We start from the raw sequence: 19,749 nt of genomic DNA, 5'->3' as shown, positions 1-19,749 counted from the left end.
TAGGAACCCATGCAACCCAGACAAGGAGCATTACTGGATGAACTAGTAGCTCCTTGACTTACTCTTTCCTGGGGAAAGTTTGGTACTGTCACACAGGAAGTACTATGGTGGCAATGCCTCCGAACCATGGAAAGCTCTTTCTCAAACAAGAGGAGACTGTTCTTTCAAAAAGGGGATTACAAATCTTGCCTCTTATTGACTTAATAAAGAATTATATTCCCACAGAGTGGCTGGTGATAGGCACAGAGCCCTCTAACAAAAGACAGAAAGTTGCAGAGGATACTAGAGAAAACAAAGTCTCTCTTTGGAATTAACAAATAAATGTTAAATACTTAATGTCTGATATGGAGAAAGTACATAAGCTTAATATATTAAATTATTTTATCCTATAAATATATTATTTCTTTTTGGCTCTTACACTACTTTACATTTACTGAATGATTACTGTATGCCAAGTACGGAGTTGAATATTTCACAATCTTATTGCTTTTAAGTCTCATAATAAGGATGATCATAAAAAATATGTACAGTTAATCTCATTTTTTTTTAAAGGTGAACTGTATCTTGAAGAATTTAGGTAAGTCACTCAAGATGACATAACTAGTGATTTCAAGACTGGGACTTGGAGCCAATCCTGACTAACTTCAAATCATATGCTGGTAATTATTAATCTGAAAGATTCCTGAAGGAAGAAGAAGACATTTAGCATAGACAGCAGATGTCTGTAGCCAAACCATGCACTAAGAAGAAAATTCAGAGAGGACAACATTTGTTTCCTGATAATGTTGGATTAGAGACCATTGTTAGGAATCAAAAATTATTTTTTACCCCGTTTTCACTAATTATATGTACATATAGTGTGTTTCAATTAGACACACCCAATTCTAAGGAGTCTCAATTTAGTTTTAGCTATTCTCAAAAAATTCATTATAGATTTGTGAGTTAAAAGAGGCCTACAAGATGTCGTATAAGAATACTTAGGCTAGGGGATAAAGATTTTAGTACCAAGAGAAGATAAAATTAATTAACAGTTAACAACAACCTGTGCAGAATACTACATTCTTAACAAGGTTTTTTTTATTTTCTTTCCCCTGGGAGTACTCTGAGCTATACCTCGAAATGTGAGCAGTCAGCTAATAGCATTATTAACAATGGCTTCTGTGTTTTCTAGTTTGCAGAAATTCAATTAATAAGTAATTCCACATCTTTGCCCCCTTGTGTAAACAAATTGCCTTCACTTTGCTAAACTTATGGCTGGTGGACCCACAGCGTAAAAGTGTCTTGACATTGGTAAATTGTATTAAAGTTTTCCAGTCTTTTTCCCAATCCTTTGCTGAAAACCTTGCATTCATGCATTAACTCATGTATTCATTCATTTAGTCATTTCACAAAAGTATGTAGAATGCCTTCTCTATGCCAGGCATATTTTACATGCTAACAAAGAAATGATGTGCACACAGGTAAATTTCTTGTGCCTATGTGCAAACACATAAACATAATGCCAGTAATAAGCTGAGTAAGAAGAGAGAGTGTACCTGGTGGATGAGGGTGGAATTTAAAATAGGGTGTTCAGATAAGACTTTGCTGGGGAGGTGCCACTTGAGCAACACCACAATTAAAACAGTGGTGCAAGGGAACACACTTGTGAGGTAAGAACACTCTAGACTAAGTAAAAAGGGGAAGCACCCTGAAGTGGAGGCCTGCTGAGTATGTTTAAGCAAGGTTCAGGGAGGAATTTAGAGTTCTGGAACAAAGTGAAAAATAAGGAATGAAGTCAGAATAACAACTAGGGGCCAGATCATATGAAGGCTTTCATGCTGTGGCTTTTGTTCTTAGCGATAAGAAGTCACTGGGAGTTTTCAGTAGGCTATGGCAAGATCTGAATTGTGTTTTAAAATTTATGTTTTTATTATGTACAACAGATTGTACTTCCTATAGATAAGGTCACAAAACTCTGAAGTTAAAAAAAAAAAAAAACTAACAGAAACATTATTTGCCCTTTAGAAGAGTGTTAGTGTAATTCTTGAATAGAATTATATCATTGTCATTTGCTCCATTGTTAACTTGTTTTTCTTTCAAATTTACTGAATGTAATATCTATAAAGAAACACACATAAATTAGAAATACACAGCTTAATGAATTATCACAAGGTGAAGAATGTCCATAGTGATTATCTAAGCCAGGAAACAGTTGTGACCTGTCTCATGTTATACACCTTCCCTCCTCCCGTATGGACCACTAACTTGCTTCTGAAATCATAGATTAGATGTGTCTAAATTTTCCTTTTTATAGGTACTTCAGTCATATTGAATTAGGGGTTCACTCTACTCCAATGTGGTTTCATCTTAAGTAATTGTATCTGAAATAATCCTATTTTCAAGTTTGCATTTTGAGGTACTAAAGTTAGGACTTCAACGTATGAATTTTTGAGGGACACGATTCAGCCTATAGCATATCAGATAAAAAGTTGGATTGTTTTTCTGAAGCACTTCCATTAGCATTTATTACAGGTATAACCTACTGGTGATGAAATATCTCACCTATAATTTATCCAAAACTATCATTGTTTCACTTTCATTTTTGAAGTATGTAGAATTTTTGTTGATGTCTTCCTTCTTTTGTCATTCAGCAATTTAAAAATGACCTTCCATTATGTTTTGGTCTTCATCATTATGATGAGAAATCAGCCTTTTTTTCTAGTCATGGTTTCCCTGAATATAATGTGTCTTTATTTTTTTCTTCTGTATACTTTTTAGATTTTCCATTTGTTGTTGCTTTCCAGTAGGATAATCACAGTGTACCCAGGTGTTGTTTCCCTTATATGTATTCATTTTAGCATTTGCTCTACTGCTTGGATTTGTGCATTGATGTTTCTCACCACATGCTATAGCTTAAGTGTGTCCTTCAAAGTTCGTATGTTGAAAACATGATTCCCAATGAGGAGGTGTTGGGAGGTGAGGCTTAAAGGAATGAGTGTGGGTCATGGGGGCATGGCTTTCATGAATGGATTAACGCTGCTATTATGGGAGTGGTTTGTTATCATAAGAGTGGGTTCCTAGTAAAAGGAAAAGTTTGATCCCCTCTTGGATGCTCTCTCTCTCTCTCTCTCTTTTCTCTCTTTGCACTTTTGACTTTCTACCATGGGATTTATCAGCACAAAGACCCTCACCAGATGTGGGTCCCTTTCTTTCTGGAGAATTTCAGAAGCAATAAGGAAACTAAAATAGAATCAAATGTAAGACTTGGAAATAAAAAACTATGAATAAATAAAAATGTGAAAATATAAATAAAAACTTGTTTTAACTTTGATAGTACATTATTTATAAGACAAGAAAAGATTTGTGAAATTAAGTACATTTGAAAATAAATTATTCACACTGAAGCATAAGTAGAAAACTGATTTCAAAAAATGAACACAATCTCAGTGAGCTACGAACAGTAACAAGGAGTTTAACATCTAATTTTTTTATAAGTTCAGTAATTTTTTATTGTGTTCTGGACATTGTTATTGATACATTTTAAAGAGTTTATGTCATATTGTGTTATTTTAAAGGTTTTTGAATTTTGTATGACAATCAATTAAATTCTCTTGATTCTGTTCGGCTTGATTTTAGGTTTTATTAAGGTAAACATAATTCTAAGTTATGGCTTTAATTCTAGGATACGGCTCTTTCACCTAAATCATGACTTTTTGAGGTTCAGCTGCATGTCCAATGTGCTCAGTGCAGACTTTCACTCTGGGTTGAGTAGAACTCCAGTGTTTCCAGGCATGGTGAACTCCAATATTTTCAGACACTGCATGACCTTTTTAAACCTCTGTTTGGCTTTCAGATGCTCTAACAGTTGCTTTCTGCTATGCTTCATGGATTCCACCCTCTGAGTATGCACAACCCATACTTCAGTTAGAACCCTAGGATAACCTCCATGTGAATTTCTGCTTATCCCTTTCTGGAGCTTCTTCCTCTTCTGCACTTTGCCCTGCAAATTCCAATTGCTTTAACGTCTTCAAACTGAAAGCTCCACTGCTACTACCCAGATAAATTGCCAATCTTCACGGTGCTTCACTTCCCCTTGCCATGTTCTGGAAAGTGTCCCAGGATAAAACCAGGGATAACATGGAGCTCGTACTGTGTGTTTTCCTTCTCTCAAGGGTCTCATTCTGGTGTTGCCTATTACCCAGTGTCTGAAAACAGAAGCCTTATATATTATGTGCAGTTGCGTAGTTATTTACATCAATAGGCTAAGTCCAATACCAGCTACTGTGTTCTTTCCCAAACCAGAAGTTGATATTGTCAGATTGTTAATTTTGGCAATTCTGGTTTATGTGCAGTGCTTTCCATTATTGTTTCAGTAGTATTTCTCTCACTACTAATGACGTTGTAATGTTTATTTCCCATTTAGATAATCAAGTGACTCTTTTATTTATTTATTGAGCTGTCTGAAATTTTCTTCTTGATTTACAGAAGTTCTCTCTTGTTTATTCTGAGGCAAATATTTTCTCCAGCAATATAGAAACCCTTTCACTCTTTCCATTCTCTTTTTTTTGTTGCTACCTTCTAACTTAGAACTCATGACATCTATTCCCTTTCTTACTTTTCAGGTTCTTGGCTTGTTTTAGATCAAAATTATGCTGGATTAATTAAATAAGTTGGAAGTTATTTTCTTTTCTTCTGTTCTCTGGGATAGTTTATGTGTATAAATCCAGGTATATTATTTTTAAAACATTTGATAGAATTTTCGGGTAAAACTATCTCGGCCTGGAGTTTTCTTTGCAGAAGAATTTTAAATTATATATTTGACTTTTATTTTTTAGTAGTTAGGGGACTATTCAGATTTTTCTCTTTTATTCATTTGTGTATTATGGTAATTTTATATATGAATATGTTAATTTAGCATACATTTTCCAATTCATTTTTATTAACATCACTTTTTGACCTTTTAAGTGTCTATAGAATCTGTAAAGTTACATCATTTTTATTCATAATATTATTTGTGTTAAGACTCTATTTGTCTTGATAAATCTTACTAGAGATTTAACAACGTATTTATATTTTCAAAGAACCTTAGTTTTGGTGTCGTAGACACATCTCCATTGTATCTTTATTTTCTATTTTATAAATTTACCTTCTTATCTTTATTACTATCTTTCTTCTACATTCTTTTGTTTAAAGTTTTAATGCCAAATGCTCTGTTTTCTTTCCCTCTTATTCCTAATATTCCAAAGATAAGGTACTTTTTGATCCTGAACCTGAACCTAAGATGTTTACCACAGCCTCTGATTCTTAGTACAGCCTCTGATTCTTAGTGGGTGCTGGACTACAGTTTTTGACTTTGCTGTACATGAATCTGTCAAATGTTTTGTTTGGCTTCTCAGCTTCTCAGTAATCTGTGTAATTGCCATTCGCCTTTAGGGATAATATGGCTTCAACTTCTCAATTTCTTTCCATAGTCTTCTCTTCTCGTCCAGACCTTGGCCTTATAATTTCTCTCTGCCTTGAGAGTTCTTTGGTATAATAAAACAGATTTGTTTTCTGTTCCAGCTTTTTCTAGGTCTTCTCAGCAAGAATATAGAAATAAACAAATGGATTTACCTTTATGAAACACATTTTGATAAAGTTTTGACCAGTTTTTAAGACAGATAATATTCTAAATGTCTTGAATTTACTGTAACTGTTATTACCAATTTAACATTTTATGGATTATTTTTAAGTGGAACCTCTTGTATTCACAATAAATTAGCTTTTCATAACATTTAAAAACTGAATAATTAATTGTAAAGACTTATTTTCACTAATGTAATTCCGGAAAATTTTCAAAAAAAATACATTTAGGATTTCTAAATGCTGATTTTAAAATTATGTTTATTTGAAAAGAAACTTAGACTCTAACCATAATTTCTGCAAAAATATTTTTATAATTCAGAAATAAATGCTCACTTTGTCAACACACATACTAAAATTGGAATAATACAGAGAAGATTAGCATGGCCCTCTTCAAGAATGACAAGCAAATTCATGAGACATTTCATGTTTTTTTTTTTTTTTTTAGACGGAGTCTCGCTGTGTCGCCCAGGCTGGAGTGCAGTGGCGCGATCTCGGCTCACTGCAAGCTCCGCCTCCTGGGTTCACGCCATTCTCCCGCCTCAGCCTCCGAGTAGCTGGGACCACAGGCGCCGCCACCTCGCCCGGCTATTTTTTTGTATTTTTAGTAGAGACGGGGTTTCACCATGTTAGCCAGGATGGTCTCAATCTCCTGACCTCGTGATCCACCCGCCTCGGCCTCCCAAAGTGCTGGGATTACAGGCTTGAGCCACCGCGCCCGGCCGACATTTCATGTTTTTTAAGTCCTCAAAGCAATGGCAACAAAAACAAAAAGTGAGACTAATTAAACTTAACTTCGGCATAGCAAAAGAAGTTATCAACAGAGTAAACAGACAACCTACAGAATGAGAGAAAATATTTAAAAACTATGCATTCAACAAAGGTCTAATAGCCAGAATCTATAAGGAACTTAAACAAAATAATAAGCAAAAAACAGAAGACCTCATTAAAAATGGGCAAAAAACGTGGACAGACACACAGGCAGTCAACAAAAAAGAAAAAATGCTAAACATCACTAACCATCAGAGAAATGCAAATCAAAACCACAATGAGATACCATCTCACACCACTCAAAAGGATTATTACTAAAAAGCCAAGAAATGACAGTTTCTGGTGAGGTTGCTAAGAAAAGAGAAGGCTTATACATTGTTGATGGGAATGTAAATTAGTGCAGCTACTGTGGAAAGTAGTTTGGAGATTTCTCAAATAATTTCAAACAAAACTACTGATATGGTTAAACTTTGTGTCCCCACCCAAATCTCATCTTGAGTTGTGATCCCCATAATCCCCATATGTCAAGGGCAGGAACTTGTGGGAAGGGATTGGATCATGGGGGTGGTTTATCCCATGCTGTTCTCATGACAGTGGGTGAGTTCTCACAAAATCTGATGGTTTATCACTATTGTTTTGAGATTGAGTGTTGCTCAGTTGCCAACTGGGGTGCAGTGGCACCATCTCAGCTCACTGCAGCTTCCGCCTTCCAGGTCCAAGCAATTCTTCTGCCTCAGCCTCCTGAGTAGCTGGGATTAAGGCATGTGTCACTACGCCCTGCTAATTTTTATACTTTTAGTAGAGACGAAGTTTCACCATGTTGGCCAGACTAGTCTTGAACTCTTTACCTCAGGTGATCCACCTGCCTTGGCCTCCCAAACTGCTGGGATTACAGGCATGAGCCACTGCGTCCATCCGATCTGATGGTTTTATAAGGGGCTCTTCCCACTTCACTTATTAACACATCTTCCTGCTGCCATGTGAAGAAGTTCCATGCCTACTTCCCCTCCCACCATGATTGTAAGTTTCCTGAGGCCTCCCCAGCAATGCAGAACTGTGAGTCAAGTAAACCTCTTTTCTTTATAAATTACCAAGTCTCAGGCAGTTCTTTATGGAAGTATGAAAATGAACAAATACAACTACCACTTGATCCAGCAATCTCATTACTGGGTATATACCCAAAGGAATATAAATTATTCTACCATAAAGACATGCACATATGTTCATTGTAGCACTATTCACAATAACAAAGACAAGGAGTCACGGTGGATTGAATAAAGGAAATGTGGTACATATACACCAGGAAATACTACACAGTCATTAAAAAAAGAATGAAATCCTGTCCTTTTCAAGCAAAATGAATGAATCTAGAAGCCATTTTCCTAGGTAAGGAAACACAAAAAAAAATGAAACAAAAAACTAATTACCACACATTCTCACTTATAAATGGTGGCTAAACATTGGGTTCTCATGGATATAAAGATGGCACCAACAGATACTGGAGACTGGTAGACAGAGGAGGGAGGTATGAGTAGGAATCATTGAAAAACTACCTATTTGAGTACTATGCTCACTACCAGGGTGATGGGATGCATCATACTGTCAACCTCAGCGTCATTCAATATACCCATGTAAAAAACCTGTATGTGTACCCTCTGAATCTAAAATAAAATTTGAAAGTATGTTTAAAAAGAAATAAAGAAATATGTACTATAAATCAATATAACTTGATGAAACTAAATTCTTTTATACCAATTTAATACCTGAGAAAATATTTTAGAGAGATCACTTATACAGAGATGAAATTAATTTTTAAGATTGTTTCATTTTTATTATCATTCTTTTCTAACTTCAAAACTGAGGTTAAGAGAGAATAAGTGACTTCCATGTGTCACACGACAAATAAATAACAGAGGCAGAACATGCCTCTTTTGACTGCTTCAAACATTCTTAAGTGTCTCATTACTTTCCCATACCTTTAATGCTATGCTCCTGGCTAGTCATTATGCTTTCCCAGCCCCGTAGTTGATAATGACATTTGTTGAAAATTAAAGCAATGGTTATTTTCTGAACTTCTTCACTTCCTGACTTCACAGTCTGATCTGTTAAGCATCATTCATATTTCAGGTTTTGCTATTTTTTTCAAAACCAAACAAACAAACAAACAACAAATAACTTAAATCAATAAGTCAATATATTAAAATTAGAGAATGGATTCCTGCTTTGGCTGAAAGGCTGAACAAATTATTTCAGAATTACATTCCAAGTTCAATACTAGGTAATAGCTCTCTTCAAAATGTTTAATTTAAAAACAACTTGAAAATAATTTAAAAATATTTATATGTGATTTTTATTCAAAAATATGTAGTATTAATGTTCAAACTACATTTATACCTTTTTTAAAAAAATTTGTGTAAGCACACCATGAATCTTTATGACTGTCTTTTCTTTCTAGTTGCCTCTTACTTTTCTTTTGTTAAATATGTGTATTTTGTTTTGCTATAAATAGTCTATCTTTTGAGCCCAGCCAATATGGCATCTGATTATGGCCTTGACATCAATCAGCAGTGCACTTCTCTGAAGGAAGTGGTGTAGTCTATGTGTAATTCATATTTTCTTTGTGGTGCATGAGTGCCTATACAGTAATTAAAGCAAGCAGCTAGTGAAATCATGGGTTATTAGGAGGAAATGCTTGTGATTAGAATAAAAGATGATTGTTGCATTAATATTTCAGATGGCAGAGTCTGTATGAAGGGAAGCTATTTCTGAAAGGACTTGGGGATTCTGCCATTTGGGTGCCTGTGCTAATTCCAAACCCTGTAACTAAAAACCTACCTACATTAATCCAAATAAGCCTGACTACTTGAGATTCACTGGATGTACAGAGAAATAAACTGTAGAGTATAATAGGGAAGAGGAGAGTGAAATCAATAAATACTGAGCACTCCCATCTATATGTAAAGCAACATGCTAGTTGCTACAGGTTACAGACAGAGATGTAGAATTCTCTGCCTGACCTCAGAGAGCTTGTATTAGCTGGGGAAACAAGACCATGTACATGGTTGTATTTGAATATCACAATATAATACTGTGTTAATTTTCTATTGCTGCTGTAACAAGTTACCACCAACATAGTGGCCTAAAACAACTCAAGTTATGATCTTACAGTTACATGGCTTTGAAGCCTCACACAGTTCTCACTAGGCTAAAATCAAGATGTCTGTAGGGCTGCGTTTCTTTTTGGAAGCTCTAGGGGAGAATTCATTCCCTTGCTTTTTCCAGTTTCCACAGGCTATCCACATTATTTTCCTAGAGTTTCCTTCTTCTAACTTCAAAGACAGCAGTATCGAATTTCTCTCTGACCTGTCTTTTATCATCTTATCTCCATCTGAAGCCAAAAATAAATGGTTATCCATTTTTAAGGGCTCATATGACATTGAGTCTACCTGGATAGTTCAAGATAATCTCTCTACCTCAGTGTTCTGAACCTTACTCATATCTATAGAGAACCTTTTGACATGGAATGTAATCTATTCACAAGTTCTGGAAATTAGGGCATGGATATTTTGATGGGGGTGTATTATTCAGCCTACCATAAATACTGAAAGGATAACTTAAAAATAAAGTTTAAATTAAGATTTAGAGAAAGGGAGAGAGGGAGATCATTGTGAGCAAAATGCTAAGATAAAGGTTTATCATGATAAGTTCATCTTTGAAAAGTAGACTATTTGCTTCTTGATATTTTCTTCTCCTTTTGAATCAATTTTACTTCTAGAAAATCAATTACTTCAATATTTTATAAGTTATTACCATGAGTAATAACATTATTTATATTATCTCAATTTATCCTCAAAATAACACTATTAGAGACATATTAATGTTATCCCTGTTTATTTAGATGAGGAAAAACTAGGTTAAGTAAATTGCCCCAAATCACATACCTTGTACATTCAGAAATTAGAATTCAACCTCACATAATTGACACCTGTGCCCACAAACTTAACCACCATAATCTATCCACCTTATTTTACATTTTCCTTCAAATTTCTAATATTTCGTTGGAGTATTTTCAATCAGGTTTTTATAAGAGGTATATATTTCATTTAACACTTTATATTTTGCCACTCTTATATGTTATTTTCAAATATACCTATTTCTCCTTTCAGGTTTATAATATTCTTACTAATTTTTTTCAAAATTTATTTTTCTTTTAATATCTGATCTTGAATGGTTAATTATTTTCTTCAAAAACCTATAAGGTATGAGGTTAATTTCAGAGTTAATTACGATTTGGCCAAATCTCACAAATATTAAAAGGCAGTGTTTTTATTTTAATTATTTTAAGATAGTTTATAATTGAATTTATGAAGTTTTCCCTCATGATTATTCCTGATTACTACAGAAAAATAAAAATCAAGAAAGCGAAAAGAAAATAAACAATCTTCTATCTGGAGATTAGAGATCTTAAAAGTTTGGCTAGTTGATTGAATAGCAGCTTTTAGGATTTTGGGGGGAAGAGGATGTATATTTACAAAAATAAGATCATAGTGAACCTGTTTTTAACATTTCACTTTTCTTGCAGAAATGTATGAAGAATATGTTACTATGTTAACAAAACTATCTTTTTGAGTCATCACTTTTGCTAATTGTATAGAAGGCTTTTGATGTGGATGTTATTTTTAACTAATTCTCTATAGTGAGACTATGTTTTTCCAACTTTGTATTGCTATAAACAACAAAGTAATGAACATTTATATACTAGTAGCTCTATGAATCTATGAATCTATCATCTATTCATTCTCTTCTTGTATCTATTATTATTTGTCTTTCTGTTTGATTACATCATTTGTAAGGTAACATAGTGTATTGTTAAATTTTGGCCTCAGATTTCCTGGAATTGAATCTCTTCTCCAGCACTCAGATTTTCTGATTTCAACTCAGAAAATGTTTAAAAGATGACTTCCCCTGAAATAAGCTTCTCATTTTTTAAAAAAACAACATTAGAGTTAAGGTGCTTTTTATTTCATGATTTTAGACATTGAATCAGAAGAGCAGTTCTAAGGTAATATTTCGTTTAACAGAGAAGGAAGAGATGTAATACTTTACCACATTAGAAATAATAGAAAAAGCAGTAAAATGAAAATCTAGACATAGTTTATTAATATTCAATATATCTCTCTAATTGTTCTGTTGTTTTCAACCCAGTTAGTGCCCATATTGTACTATGTGTATAATGTCATCTTATAGAGACATTTCAACTCTCTTTGTACAAGCATTAGGAAAATTTTAGTTAAAATTAAAGCTGTACTTCAATTAATAAAAGCATTGCATTAATAAAGGCTGCTTGTATTAAAGAAGGGCAAAAATAACATCTGTCTTTATTTTGTTAATGCTATTAATACACTCAGCCGTTGAATATAGTCCAAGTGAATATTGTCTGCTGGCTAGCTCTCTTCTCAAGAACAGATATAAAATTTCTGTAGATAGAATATGTTTTAGAGAAAACACCTATAACGCAAAGTTTATGCCATGAGTCCTACCTAGTAATCTAAATAAACATTTCTTGAATTGAACATAATTTATTGCCAAGTGGTTAGGTCTATTGTTGTGGGTGACCTGTGGACAACTTCTGGAGACAGAGTGATTCACTGACATTGGGCAGGCTGTGAATCTAAACATAGTTATGTTCATATGTAGTTCTCATCAATATCAGCATCAGCTAAAAAAATACAAAGCCTTTGTGGTTGAGTTATTCTCTAATTCAATTTTACTTAACTAACTAAACTTAAAAAAGAAAAATGCTGTGAAATGAAAGACATTTGAGGAGAGAGTATAAGCAAAGAGTATAAAAGGAAATCCCAAGTTTGTTTCCTAAATAATACAGCTGAGCCTTGAGTATAGACCTAATACTTTTCTGTGTCATCATCTTTCTTATGTTAACTTTGGACCAGTGAGCTACATCTATTTTATTTCTGAGTTGTGATGTTTAATATTGAGTGTGAACTGACTGGATTGAAGGATGCAAAATATTGATCCTGGGTATTTCTGTGAGGGTGTGGCCAAAGGAGGTTAACGTTTGAGTCAGTGGACTGGGAAACGCAGACCCACCGTCAATCTTGGTGGGTACCATCTAATAAATCAGCTGTCAGTGTGGCCAGAATAAAAGCAGACTTTGGAACGATTAGACTAAGTTTTCTGGCCTCCATCTTTCCCCCATGCTGAATGCTTCCTGCACTCTAACATTGGACTTGAAGTTCTTCAGTTTTTGGACTCTTGAACCTACACCAGTGGTTTGCCAGGGGCTCTTGGGCCTTTGGCCACAGACTGAAGGCTGCACTGTCAGCTTCCCATCTTTTCTGGTTTTGGGAATCAGACTGGCTTCCTTGCTCCTCAGTTTGTAGACAGCCTATTGTGGGACTTCAACTTGTGATTCTGTGAATCGATACTCCTTAGTAAACTTCCTTTCATATATACATTTATCCTGTTAGTCCTGTCCCTCTAGAGAACCCTGATTAATACAGATTTTGGTGCCAGGATTGGTTTTAGAGGAAGAGAATTTTGAGAATGTAGATTTTTAGTTGTTTGGGGATTTCTGGAGTTGGTTGCTTAATATGATTAGACCCCAAAAGGCTAAGGACTCTACTTCTAATAGTGTGGAGAACACTGATAGGTTTTGGGGTGAACTGGTTAGAGAGTTATGCAAAATAAATGCATTTGATACTCCTGATTCACCGCTCTTGAAAGGCAAGAAGTTTAGCGACTATACATACCTTTGACCATATGCAGAGAACCAAGGAATATAATGAAGTTGTTTGGTTGCTCCTAAGTTCAGTGGACAAAGGGAAGAAAGAAAATGATGAACTTAGAGATTCTGTCTCTCAGTTCCCGAAGCACATACTGAGCCTCAAATCTTCTAAGACTGCCCTGAGTAAGAATCTTATCTCCTGTGGAGAAGGGGCTAAAATTGTGGAAAATCAGACACAAGCTCTTATTGTGCAAGTGGCTGACCTGCAACAAAAGATGTATGTATAGCTTCGCCAGGTGTCCACTGTTAAAGTGAGACCATTGATCGGAAAAGAATGGGACCCTGCAACTTGGAGTGGGGCCCTGTGAGAGGACCCTGATGAGGCTGGGGGCACCGAGGTCCTAAATTCTGATGAGCCTTTTTTTTTTTTTTTTTTTTTTTTTTTTTTTTGCCAGAGGAAACAGCCTCCCCACCGCAAGTGGTAGAACATCCCCTTCATCACCCATGCTGCCATCAGCTTTCCCACATTTGTCTGAGGAGATTAACCATGCACTGCCTAGGGCAGCAATGATGGCCTCCTCTGAGGCACTTGACAGGCAAGACAACGCTAATTCTCCTCAGGAACCACCCCCAACACCTCTGTCTGCTTCTAGACCTACAACTAGACTCAAGTCCTAGCAGGCTCCTAGAGGTGAGGCTCAGAGTGTGTCCCACAAGGAGATGCACTATACTCCGAAATAACTGCTTGAGTTTACTAACTTATATAAGCAGAAATCTGGAGGGAAGGCACTGGAATGGATATTTAGGGTATGGGATAATGGTGGAAGGAACATAAAGTTGGATCAGGCTGAATTTATTGATACAGCCCCACTAAGTAAGGACTCTGCATTTAATGTTGCGGTTTGGGGAGTTAGAAAAGGTTATAATAGTTTATTTGCTTGGTTAGCTCGAATATGGATTTAAAGCTCACTTCACGGTGAGTGAGCTGGAAATGCCTGACCTCTATTGGTTTAAAGCAGAGGAAGGCATCCAAAGGCTTACAGAGATTTGGATGCTGGAGTGGATTATTTAATTTAGACCTACTCATCCCAGCTGGGAGGGTCCAGAAGACATACCCTTCACCAATATCTTATGAAATAGATTTGAGAGGGCAGCATCTGCATCCTTGAAGAGCTGTGTGATGACTCTTTTCTGTATGCCAGTTCTTACAGTGGGAACTGCAGTCACTCAACTACAAAATTTAAATGTAAGGGGAATAATTGGATCCCAAAGTGTCAGGGGCCAAGTGGTGGCACTCAACCCTCAAAGGCAAAGTGGACATAGCTACCATAATGGACAACAGAGGCAAAGCAGTAATCAGAATAGTCTGACTCAGGTACAGCTCTGTCTTTGGTTAATTAATAATGTTGTTTCTAGAAGTGAAATTGATAGGAAGCTTATTGCATTCTTACTTAAATTATATAAGCAGAAAACTTCCAGGTTGAGTGGACAAAATACTAATTTGAATTACAAAAACAGGGAATCATAAGCCCCTCAATCACTTTCCAGACTTGAGCCAGTTTACGGACACAGAATGCCTTGAATAAAGGGGAGGTCATGTCTCTTTGAGGAAGAAGCCCACTGCACTACCAACAATTCATGCAGTGTTTTTTTCTCCCATCTTTCCCCAGGGAGACCTCTGGCCTTTTGCTGCAGTAACTTTACATTGGGTAAAGGAGAATGATCAGACTTTTGGGGAACTACTGAATGCTGGCCATGAGCTGAGGTTGATTCCAGGGACTCCAAAATGTCACTGTGGTCCTCCAGTTAAAGTAGGGGCTTATGGAGGTCAGAGAATTAATGGGGTTTTAGCTCAGGTCCAACTTACAGTAGGCCCGATGGGTCCCTGGACTCATCTTGTGGCCATTTCCCCAGTGCCAGAATGCAGAGTTCGCATAGATGTACTTAGCAGCTGGCAGAACCCCACATTGGCTCTCTAACTGGTAAGATGAGGGCTATTATGGTGGGAAAGGCCAAATGAAAGCCATTAGAGACGTCTCTACCTAAAAAATTAGTAACGAAAAACAATGAAACAATGTTACATCCTTAGAGGGACTGCGGAGATTAGTGCCACCATCGAGGACTTGAAAGACACAGGGATGGTGCTTCCCATCACATCCCTTTCAACTCTCCTATTTGGTCGGTACAGAAGACAGATGGATCTTGGAAATTGACCATGGATTATCATAAGCTTAACCAAGTGATGACTCCAATTGCAACTGCTGTATCAGATGAGGTTTTGTTGCTTGAGCAAATTAACACATCAACTGGCAGCTGGTATGCAGCCATTGATTTGGCAAATGCTTTTTTTCTCCATTCCTGTCCATAAGGTCCCACAGAAGCAATCTGCCTTCAGCTAGCAGATACATTCACTGTCCTACCTCAGAGGTATATCAACTCTCCAGCTTAGTGTCACAATCTAGTTCGCAGAGATCTTGACCTCTTTTCCCTCCCACAAGACATCACACTGGTCCATTACATTGATGACATTATGCTAATTGGATTGAGCGAGCAAGAAGTAGTAAACACATTGAACTTACTGGTGAGACATCTGCACGTGGGAGAATGGGAAATAAATCTGACTAAAATTCACAGAACTTCTACCTCAGTAAAATGTCTCGGGGTTCGGTGGTATGGGACATGTCAAGATATTACTTCCAAGGTGAAGGATAAATTGCTGCATTTGGCCCCTCCTACAACCAAGAAAGAGACATAATGTTGGCTGGGCACTGTGGCTCATGCCTATAATCCCAGCACTTCAGGAGGCAGAGGCAGGTGGATCAAGAGGTTAGGTGATTGAGAGCAGTCTGGCCAACACAGTGAAATCCCGTCTCTCTCTCTCTTTCTCTCTCTCTCTCTCTATATATATATAATTAGATATATGTAATATAGATATATATAAATATATAATATAATTATATATAATATATAATATAAATATATAATATAATTATATATTATATATATAATTATATATATATTTTATATATATATATATAAAATTAGCCAGGTGTGGTGGCACACACCTGTAGTCACAGCTACTTGGGAGGCTGAGGCAGAAGAATCACTTGATCCTGGGAGGCAGAGGTTGCGGTGAGCTGAGACCACGCCAGTGCACTCCAGCCTGGGTGACAGAGTGAGACTCCATCTAAAAAAAAAAAAAAAAGAGAGACGTAACATCTAGTGAGCCTATTTCGATTTTGGAGGAAACTCAATCCTCATTTGGGTCTGTTACTTTGGCCCATTTATCCAGTGACCCTAAAGGCTGCCAATTTTGAGTTGGGTCCAGAATAGAAGACTCTGCAACAGGTCCAGGCTACTGTTCAAGTTTCTCTGCAACTTGGGCCATATGATTAAGTAGATCCAATGGTGCTTGAAGTGTCAGTGGCAGATAGCGATGCTGTTTGGAGCCTTTGGTAGGCCCCCATAGGTGAATCACAGTGGAGGCCTTTAGAATTTTGGAGCAAGGCCCTGCCGTCTTCTGCAAATAACAACTCTCCTTTGGAAATACAGCTTTTGGCCTGTTACTGGGCTGTGGTAGAAACTGAACAATTGACAATGGGTCATCAAGTCACCATGCAACCTGAACTGCCTATCATGAAGTGAGTGCTTTCTGAACTGTCTAGCCATAAAGTAGGTGTATACAGCAGCATTCCATCATCAAATGGAAGTGGTATATACATGATCAGGCTCGAGCAGGTCCTGAGGGCACAAGTAAGTTACATGAGGAAGTGGCTCAAATGTCCATGGTCTCCACTCCTGCCACCCTGCCTACTCTTCGCCAGCCTGCACAAATGGCCTCATGGAGAGTTCCCTATGATCAGCTGAGAGAGGAAGAGAAGGCTAGGGTCTGTTTCACAGATGGGTCTGCACTATATGCAGAAAGTGGACAGCTGCAACACTACAGTCTCTTTCTAGGACACCCCTGAAGGGCAGTGGCAAAAGGAAGTTTTTCCAGTGGGCAGAACTTCAAGCACTGCTTTTGGTTTTGCACTTTGCTTGGAAGGAGAAATGGCCAGATGTGTGATTATGTACTGATTCTTGGGCTGTAGCCAACTGTTTGGTTGGATGGTCAGGGACTTGAAGAAGCATGATTGGAAAATTGGTGACAAAGAAATTTGGGGAAGAGGTATGTGGATGGAACTCTAAGTGGTCAAAAACTCTGTAGATATTTGTATCTCATGTGTTTGCTCACCAAAGGGTGATCTCCGCAGAAGAGGACTTTAATAATCAAGTGGATAAGATGACTCATTCTGTGGATACTACTCAACCGCTTTCCCCAGCCACCCCTGTTACCACTGCCCAATGGGCCCATGAACAAAGTGGCCATGGTGGCAATGACAGAGGTTACACGTGGGCTCAGCAACATGGACTTCCACTCACCAAGGCTGACCTGGCTATGGCCACTGCTGAGTGCCAATTTGGCAGTAGCAGAGACTGACACTGAGCCCTCGATATGGCCCAATTCCTTGGGGTGATTAGAAAGCTACTTGGTGACAGGTTGATTGTATTGGACCTGTTCATCATGGAAAGGGCAGTGGTTTGTCCTCACTGGAATAGACACTTACTGCAGATATGGGTTTGCCTATCCTGCACACAACTGTTCTGCTAAGACTACAATCTGTGGATTCACAGCATGCCTTATCCACTGTCATGGTATTCCACACAGCACTGTCTCTGACCAAGGCACTCACTTTATGGCTAAAGAAGTGTGGCAGTGGGCTCATGCTCATGGAATTCACTGGTCTTACCATGTTTCCCTTCACCCTGAAGCAGCTGGTTTGACAGAAGTGTGGAATGGCCTTTTGAAATCACAATTACCCACCAACTAGGTGACAATACTTTGCAGGGCTGGGGCAAAGTTCTCCAGAAGGCCGTGTATGCTCTGAATCAGCATCAAATATATGGTGCTGTTTCCCCCATAGTTGGAATTCACAGGTTCAGGGATCAAGGGGTCAAAGTGGAAGTGGCACCATTTACCATCACCTTTAGTGACTCACTAGCAAAACTTTTGCTCCCTGTTCCAACAATATTATGTTCTGCTGGCCTAAAGGTCTTAGTTCCAGAGGCAGGAATGCTGCCACCAGTAGACACAATGATTCTATTAAACTGGAAATTACAATTGCCACCTGGACACGTTGGGCTTCTCCTACCTCTAAGTCAACAGGATAAGAAGAGAGTTACAGTGTTGGCTGGGGTGACTGACCCGAACTATGAAGATGAAATCAGTCTACTACTCCACAATGGAGGTAAGGAAGAGTATGCATGGAATTCAAGAGATCCATTAAGGCATCTCTTAGGATTACCATGCTCTGTGATTAATGTCAATGGAAAACTGCAACAGCTCAATCCAGGCAGGACTACAAATGACCCAGACCCTTCAGAAATGAAGGTTTGGGTCACTCCATCAGGTAGAAAACCATGACCAGTGGAGGCACTTGTTGAGGGCAATGGGAATACAGAATGGTTAGTACAAGATGGTAGTTATCAATACCAGCTATGACCACGTGACCAGTTGCAGAAACAATGACTGTAATTGTCATGAGTATTTCCTTTTCCTTTTGTTAAGAACATATTTGTGCATATATACACTTGTGCTAAGAAAATATCTTTATTTTATTTCCTTTATCATGTGACATAAAATTTACTGTCTTCATATCAGCATTTAAGTGTCGATAACTTTGTGTAATAGCATTTAGTTTAAGGATTAGTGTGCTTCCAGTTGTGCGAAGGATAGCTGTATTACATTAGGCATAATTAAGAGCTTATTACTGTCTTTATTTGAGGCTTATGTATTATTTCAGAAAATTCATATGGGTTCAAGTTGAATGGATGAACTCGTGATGGTTAATATTGAGTGTCGACTTGATTGGATTGAAGGATGCAAAGTATTGTTCCTGAGTGTGTCTGTGAAGGTGTTGCTAAAGGAGGTTAACATTTGATTCAGTGGCCTGGGAATGGCAAGCCCACCCTCATTGCGATTAGTTGGTGTACACCATCTAATCAGCTGCCAGCGTGGCTAGAATAAAGCAAGTAGGAGAAGATAGAAGAGCAGAATTAGAGTCTTCCAGTCTTCATCTTTGTCTTTTCCTAGATGCTTCCTGCCCTCACACATCAGACTCCCAGTTCTTTAGCTTTTGGACTCTTAGGCTTAGACTAGCGGTTTGCCAGGGCTCTTGGGCCTTTGGCCACAGACTGAACACTGTACTGTTGGCTTTCCTCCTTTTGAGGTTCTGGGACTCAGACTGATCCACCACTGGCTTTCTTGCTTCTCAGCTTGCAGAGAGCCTACCATGGGATTTTTCCTTGTGATCATGTGAGTCAATTCTCCTTGATAAACTCCCTTTCATGTACACACATATACATATATTCTATTAGTTATGTCCCTCTAGAACTCTGAGTAATACAGAAGTGTAGTGACTGTATTTAAACTTAGTTTTATTATTAACACTGAATATTCTTTTACGGTCATGAGAAAAAAATACTAAATACAAGAATTATACCTTCACACAAAATGATATCATGATATGTCCCACTAAGGACTGATAGTATAAAATGTGCTTTGGAAGAATTATCTTTTCATCTGGCACACT

General features: G+C 37.4%; 1 non-coding gene across 1 annotated transcript; it reads left to right on the top strand.

Annotated features, from left to right (window-relative positions):
- The first annotated feature begins 5,929 nt into the window (after positions 1-5,929).
- On the top strand, positions 5,930-6,035 carry LOC116274270. Its single transcript, XR_004182905.1, has one exon. It is a non-coding gene; the product is annotated as a U6 spliceosomal RNA (small nuclear RNA).
- Positions 6,036-19,749: the final 13,714 nt, after the last annotated feature.

The sequence above is a fragment of the Papio anubis genome, chromosome 3 (assembly GCF_008728515.1).
Source record: "Papio anubis isolate 15944 chromosome 3, Panubis1.0, whole genome shotgun sequence".
In the NCBI taxonomy this organism is placed as follows: domain Eukaryota; kingdom Metazoa; phylum Chordata; class Mammalia; order Primates; family Cercopithecidae; genus Papio; species Papio anubis.
The sequence above is the reverse complement of the archived record's forward strand: the minus strand, read 5'-3'. Positions and strand labels throughout refer to the sequence as shown.